The sequence below is a fragment of the Saccopteryx bilineata genome, chromosome 6 (genome assembly GCF_036850765.1).
Source record: "Saccopteryx bilineata isolate mSacBil1 chromosome 6, mSacBil1_pri_phased_curated, whole genome shotgun sequence".
Lineage (NCBI taxonomy): Eukaryota > Metazoa > Chordata > Mammalia > Chiroptera > Emballonuridae > Saccopteryx > Saccopteryx bilineata.
The window spans coordinates 122,046,122-122,053,931 of record NC_089495.1 but is presented as its reverse complement, the minus strand read 5'-3'; the positions used below and the strand labels follow the sequence as shown (position 1 = coordinate 122,053,931).

Sequence of the window (7,810 nt, the reverse complement as noted above, 5' to 3'; positions counted from 1 at the left end):
GGAGGGAAACTGCTGGATGAGCTTCATCTGGACCCCGTATGGGAGGAAGGGTCCAGTCTGCGTGTTCCCTGAGAAGATGGCGGAGTAAGGATAGAAAGGGGAGGAATGTGGCAAGAGGAGGGGGGTTGACAGGTAAGTTGTAATTGATTAGGAATGGTCTACTGTAAAACAGCTCAAAGGGCTGAGTCCAGTGGGGTTTCGCGGGGTTGCTCTGATTCTGTGAGTGCGGGGTTGGGTGGGGGGAGGTTTGGCCAGGAGAGTCTGGTCTCGATGGAAAGTTTGGTTAGCTGGCCCTTCAGGATGCCATTAGCCCTCTCCACCTTACCCGACGACTGAGGGTGATAGGGTATGTAGAGTTTCCAGGTAATGCTGAGAGAGGTGGCAACCTGCTGGACTATTTGGGCAGTGAAGGCCGGGCCGTTGTCTGACTGCATGGTAGTCAGCAGTCCAAACCACGGGATGATGTTTTCAATGAGAATAGAGGCAATGGTGTCTTCCGTCTTTTGAGAGTGGGAAAGGCTTCTATTCACCTTAGAAAGGTATTAACAAAAGTTAAGAGATAACAGAGTTTTTGTGAGGGGGCATGTGAGTGAAGTCAATTTGCCAATTCTGGCCTGGCATGTGCCCCCTCAGTTGATGAGTGGGGAAGTGGGGGCGGAGTCCCCCTGTTTTGATGCCCTGGACAGAGGATAAAGGCCAATATTTCAGGGGAGCAGGTTCCTGCATTGTTGGGGTGAGGGTTTGAGCCTCACCTTTGTTAGTTCTTAAGGCTTCTCCTGATGATCCCTCTTTGACTGGGCCTGTCTTAGATCGCCCTTGCTTTCAGGAATCTTACCCATCTTTGACTAACCAGCCATCTTAGGGGCCAGAGTTATGTGATTGAGGGAGGAGCAATGTCCCTTCCAAAATGCTTAGTTTTATTCATTTATTCATTCTTAGCAGCTGATAATGCTATCTTACAATACATTTCCTTTCTAATTTTTAGAGCTGATTGCTATGTAAAGGCTAAGTTGACTGCCTTAGTATCTTCTTTGATTCTAGCTAACAGAAATTGGTGGAAAGTGTCCAAAATTTCCTTACTTGCTTAGGTGCTAGAATTTCACTTAAGCTAGGTAACCAGAAACATTTTCTTGTGGTGGTCTCGATTGTCTTAAGTGGGTGGCGTATGTATAGTACAGATTCTAACAGTCCTGTTAAGGTTTGAGGCTTTCTGATAAAGGGAATTCTGAGCTTTCTAATTCTATAGCTTACTTGGGAAAAAAGGATTTAAATTATTTCCTAAACCAAGATTTCAACATCACAGGGCTATGAAATAGCAAATAAAAAGGAGAATTAACAAAAAGCTCTTGAAATAACAAATACATTTCTAACATAGAAAATACTTTTTACACAACAAGAGATCCTTGGTACAAAAAGGAAGTCATTGGATTTGGCAGTAAAATTCTATATGCCTTATCATTAGTACAATTTTAGTACAATTTATAATAAGAGGATTGTAAACTACTATCTTCAATGAACCACCGATTTACTGAGAAAAATAAGGAATGGTAAAAATGCACTCTCTGTTTCATAACTACCCAGCTGGCAGAAAAGATGCTAACCCTCTTCTTGGCCCACAGTGCTTTTTACACTATTATGTCAATATAAGGGAATCGGTCAGGGTGCCTGGGATTTCAGGTGCCAGAGGGGGAGCAGGTGCTCGGAGCTGTGAGAGGAGCCTGCCCCTTTTATTTATTTTTTCTTTTTTCCTCCCCGTTGCTTTTTTGTGCAGCTGTTAGCAAAACAATGGCACCTCCCAAGCGGGAACGCAATCCAATCCGCCACCTGCAACCAACTGCCCCGAGCATCTGCCTAGTGCCATTTCCCTCAACAAAAGCAGCAAACCAAAAAAGTACAAATTTCACAAATTCATCTTCCCAACAATGGGCTACGCTAGCCCACATGAGGTTCTCAACTTCCCCAGGGACACAGCAACCCCGCAATTCCCTGAGAACCCTCTCTTACAATTTCCCACCATTATGGCTAAAGCAGTGGGTCTCCCTGTGAACCCCATGCTTCTCACATCAGACAACAACCATGCCACACGAAGGAACTGGGGAAGGGTAGGGGAAACTTGGAGAGGACCCAACACCCACCTCGGCCCTGTCAGTCTTCAAGGTTCAGAACCTTAGAACTTCCCTTGGCTTTTGCCCTTTGGTTTTAAGCCAGAGATTTCCAATTTTTTGCATGCAAGAACTTAATTCAGGCCTAAAAACAGATATATTTAGATATTTAACAAAGAATTCACATACAATCATACAAATAGAGAAATTTAAATGAGCATGCTTTACTTATTCCAATCGAAATTATACCAGAGATTTTCCTGACAAACAAAGAACTTACAAAACAGACCATCTACTATTTACATCTACACTTGACTTTTAGGCACACAGTTCAACAGACAAAGGAAGTGGTTCCCCGTCAGGGGCCTCTCAGGTGCTCACAGGCCATGTTCCTGGAACTTAGGCTTAGGCACAGAGATCCTCACTCACACACCAATCACTCAGGGGTTTTAGACAGAAATAATAAAAGCAAAGAATGAGATTTCAGAAAGCACAAAGGTGTCCCTGGAAGTCCAAGACAGGACTGATTAACTCAGTTCCTACTCAGGCCTCTTCCTGAGAGCACCACCAAATGTCCACTCAATAGTTTCAAATTGACTAATCCCAAACAGAATTTAGAAAAGTAAGAGATCTGCCATCTGCCTCACTTACCTCTGGAGGTCAGAATTTACACTCCTCGATCTTTCTGCCAAATTGTTGAATTTGGGGACCAGAGGTGTCTGCCAAAGATTTGTCCAAACCCCAAAGGAAAACAGGAACCCTGGAACATCTCAGGTGGCACCTTTCCTTGAGATTCCAGCGGGGTCAGGCAACCCTCTGGGAAGACCAGCCGATTCAGGTGTCTCTGCCCCGTGATGCAGAATACCAGCATTCTGGACGAGTTCACAAATGTTGTAGTAGCATTCCGCAGGTTTACGTAGAGACCCCAAAGCAGGATACAGAAGAAGTTTTATGAAGAGATTTGGATGGGACATGCAGTAATGGCACCGCACAAGGGGAAGGAAAAGAAGGAAAAGAAGAGAGTTCCGCAGGGGGGTCGGTGAAAGAAGAAAGATCAGGAGTGGAGGGTTTAGCTGAGGTTTCTCTGGCTAAAAGGACTTGTATCATAGAGCAGGTGGCACAGAGATTAGGACAGGAGTGCAGATACCAGAAGCCCTGAATGTAAGGAATCTCTGACCATTTCCCAGTTCTCTGGCAATAGAAATCAGTGAGGGTATTAAAATCAAAAGTCCCTTCAGGAGGCCACCTGGTTCGATTATCCAGTGGTTATTGTGACCCGGCCACGGTGGAGAAGAAGATCAGTTTCTTCTTCTTTAGGGAGGAAGAGATTCTGAATAAGGCATCCCAGGGGTGTTTTTTGAGCCAAGTTTAGATTCCTGTGCCCCCATGGTGGCCCTCAACCTTGGAGTGATCAGAGATGAGAATTGGCGTCCTGCAACTCAAACTCTGGCGACCGGACGGTCAGGTAGAGTGGGAGTGTCCGGGACGTCTCCACGGGCACACACGCACTCGGGATGGATAGAAGGTCCCTGATGCAGCTGCGATTACGAACAGGGAGTCTCGGAGGTGAAAAGAACTGAGGGGAGGCTGGAGGCAGGGGACTTACCATACTATGTGCTGAAGTGGGTGGGAGGTTGGAGGTCCTGGACTTCCTCGGAAGGGAAGGGGAGAGGAGTGGCCCCCATGAGCTTCAAGCTCCTTCCAGGTTTTGGCACAAAATGTAAGGTACTTTTTGCTGAGGAAGAAAGAGGGACGTAGCCACCAAGTGTGGAGAAGCAAAAGCTTTATTTAGAGTGCATTCCAGGCCAGGTTCACCGGTCCGCAAGATAGGGGCCAGGGAAGTCGCGCAGCCTTCCCCACCCTGGGGTAATTTATAGCGTAGGTATGGTTGTGGCCGGTTGATATGATGTGGTGAAATTTCATTGACTGGCAGACAGTCATTCTTTTTCAAAGTGCTCCGGGGCCGTTTCTTTTGGCGGGCATGGCTGTGGGTAGTTCCAGCCAAAGTCCTCATATGACCTTCCCCCATTGCCAACCGACCTCATAGACATGACCTATGGTCACTGACTTGGCTGGATCCCCCCAGTCAAGGCACGTATGAGAAGCAATCAATGAACAAATGAGTGCCACAATTATGACTTGATGCTTGTCATCTCTCTCCTTTCCTGTCTGTCTGTCTTTCACAAAAACAAAAACAAGTCAAGGAACAGAAGAATGTAATGGCAAACTACATGCTTTCAGGTTTAACCCAGCCCTGTAGCCTGTTTTTGTAAACAGTTTGATTGACATACCACACCCATCCTTGCTTTTGTGCTTTAGTAGCAGCCATAAGAAACTGGCCTACAAAGTCTACAAAGCCTAAGATACAGAAAAAAGTTTGTTGATCCTTGTAAGGTATTTTTCCCTGCCAAGAAGGAAGAAAGGGGCCAGAGCCATGAAGTGTGGAATAACAAAAGGCTTTATTGAGTACAGAGCACGCATCCCACCCGGTGAGGTTCCCTGGCCCCGAGGAAAGATGGAGGCCAGGGAAGTCGCAAGGAGTGACCCGTGTGAGATATTTAAAGGGTCCCTAGGGTGGTTGAGCTAATATGACGTGGTGAAATCTCACTGGCTGGCAGACGGTCGCTGTTTTCCAAAGGGCTCCAGGGAAGTTTCTTTAGGTGCGCTTGGTTGTGGGCGGTCCTAGCCAAAGTTCACGGGCCTGACCTTTCCCACTATCCACCAACTTTACAATCTTTACAATAGAAAAGAGAAAAAAAAAAGCCAAAGCTAGTTTTCTGAGAAGATTAATAAAATTGGTAAACCCCTAGTCAGGATGATCAGGAAAAAGAGAAAAGAAATGACCAAAATCAGGAATAAGAGAGGTGACATCACTATAGAATCTACAAAAAGCATAAGGCAATATTGTAAACGACACTATGTGCCAATAAATGAAATAAGATATTATGGAGCAGATGAAAATGATCAAAGCTCATTCTAGAAGAATACACTGAATAGCCCTACATCTATGAGAGAAATTAAAATTTCAGTTAACCTCTCTGAAAAAAAAACTCCAGGCCCAGAAGTTTTAAATGTGAAGTCTATTAAAAACTTAAGGAAGACATAATATCAAGTCTACAAAAATAATCCAAAAAATTGAAGAGGAGGAAGTATTTCTCCACGCATTCTATGACATGACAAGAAAACACTACAGACCAATATCCCTCATGAACACAGACACAAAAAGTGTAAACAAAAGTATAGGCAATCAAATCTAAAGTGGGATTATGCCAGGAATACAGGGTTATTTTAACACTGGGGAAAAAACATATCGAAGATCAACATTTCTTTCCTAAAGATTCATTCCCAGATCATTCTAACAGTATGTATATATTAAAACTATTAAACATATGTATTAAAACTATTAAATTTTAATTGATTCTAGAAATTAAGGAAGGGGGAGAAAGAGACAGAGAGAGGAGACAGAAGAGAAAGAAAGGAACATCAATATCTTTGTGCATATGCTCTGACGGGGAATTGAACCAGGAACTTTTGTTACTCAAGAAGACATTTTCATCAACTGAGCCATCCAGCCATGGCTATTGCATTTCTATTTAAAATAAGAAAAGAACAAATACCAACTCATTTTACACACCAGACACTGGTGTTCCCACCTTTGTATGGTTAATATAGTTCCTTTACTGATCTGGGCAGCCTATAACTGTGCCCACTGATGGGATGCAGGAGACATGATGCTAGTCCAGTACCAGGCTTACCTTTCAGAAAGCTAACAATGCCTACTTCCATCCTCAACCTCATGGGAGAACTGAGTTGCCAGGTAAGAAGGCCAACCAGTTTGCTGGAGAGAACCACAGGGAGAGACCACACAAAAACAGGAGGTTAAGCCAACCAACCACCATCTGAATATGATTGCTCCAGAGACCCCAAGCAAGACCTGCAAAACCATGTAGCTGAGTCTAGTCAACCACAGAATTGTAAGAGCCAATGAAATGGTATGGATTAAAGCCACTGTTTGGAATGGTCTAATACAGTGATCCCCAACCTTTTTTGGGACACGGACCGGTTTAATGTCAGAAAATATTTTCACAGACCGGCCTTTAGGGTGGGATGAATAAATGCACAAAATAAAATTATGTAACCGGCATAAAAACTGTGGTATTTTTAAACATAATTGTCGAACTTACGAGACAAGCATCAAGAATGAATCCTGGATGGATGTAACAGAGGGAATCTGGTCATTTTTTAAAAATAAAACATCGTTCAGACTTAAATATAAATAAAATGGAAATAATGTAAGTTATTTATTCTTTCTCTGCAGACTGGTACCAAATGGCCCACAAACCAATACTGGTCTGCGGCCCAGGGGTTGGGGACCACTGGTGTAATAGGAACAGATAATTGACAAAGCACAGACTTTCATACACACATGCTACATTCCCCTCTTCCAAAACTTTAGAAACCAACATCACTCACAGTTGCAAAATTCCTAAATAAAATAACAGTAAATCAAACATTACAGTTCACTAAATGTTTAACACACAATGGCTGAGAAGAGTGTAGCCCAGAAAATGCAAGTAGTTTTAACAATGAAATTCTATTCATATAATTCATAACAGTAGGGAGTTAAGTAAGAAACAGTATGATAATAACTCAAGTTCCAAAGGCGCACCTGGAAAAAACATATTTGTTAATTACTACTATTTTATTTTAAATTATGGTACTTAATTTATTTTGAGGCTTCAAGTTGCACAGAAGGAGGCCACAGTTTTGGTATTTTCCCTGGAGAAGTATGGGATAAAAAAACTGAGAAGGGAGACTGGCTTTCCAATCAAGTCATGAAAAAGATAAGCTACCACCATTTGTTTTTTAAGGTTTAAATAAAATATTAAAAAAAATAAATAATTGATTTTAGAAAGAGAAAGGGGCAGGGAAGGAGCAGGAAGCATCTCATATGTGCCTTGACCTGGCAAGCCCGGGGTTTCGAACCAGTGACCTCAGTGTTCCACACTGATGATCCATCCACTGCACCACCACAGGACAAGCTGCCATTTATTATCAGCAGCAGTCAACATTTTTCTGAAAGTTCTAGACAACTAAATTACTGTGAAAAAAAAATGAGTTTATATAAATGTTAGAATGTGGCCAAGTCATCATAATTTGCAAGTTTTGTACATGTATCAGCCAAAACTGGTTAAATAGAAAAAAGATTAAATTCATATCGGGTACAAAAACTAGAAAGTAACTGGTAAACCACTAAGAAATGATACTGTACTTTACATATGTAACCAGCTAACAGCACATGGGATGGTGGTATTTAGTAGATGAAGGGGGAACTTTCATTTTCTGCATGATATATTTTTTACCTTTTAAAAAAAAACTACGCGTATTATTACCTCTAGCCACAATTCTAAATAGTCAATATAAATTGACTTGTGGTGGTGCAGTGGATGAAGCGTCAACCTAGAACGCTGAGGTCACCGGTTCAAAACCCTGGGCTTGCCTGGTCAAGGCACATATGGGAGTTGATGCTTCCTGCTCTTCCGCTTTTCTCTCTCCTCTCTCTAAAATGAATAAAATCTTTTTTTTTTTTTGTATTTTTCTGAAATTGGAAACGGGGAGGCAGTCAGACAGACTCCCGCATGCGTCCGACCAGAACCCACCCTGCATGCCCACCAGGGGGCGTTGCTCTGTTGCAACCAGAGCCATTC

At 42.9% G+C, this 7,810-nt stretch overlaps 1 long non-coding RNA gene across 1 annotated transcript; it reads right to left on the bottom strand.

The window, feature by feature from the left end:
• Positions 1 to 299: 299 nt before the first annotated feature.
• Positions 300 to 3,445, bottom strand: LOC136308956 (uncharacterized). Its single transcript, XR_010726199.1, has 3 exons — positions 2,754 to 3,445; positions 2,136 to 2,247; positions 300 to 530 (listed from the first exon to the last, which is right to left on the bottom strand). It is a non-coding gene; the product is annotated as an uncharacterized lncRNA (long non-coding RNA).
• Positions 3,446 to 7,810: the final 4,365 nt, after the last annotated feature.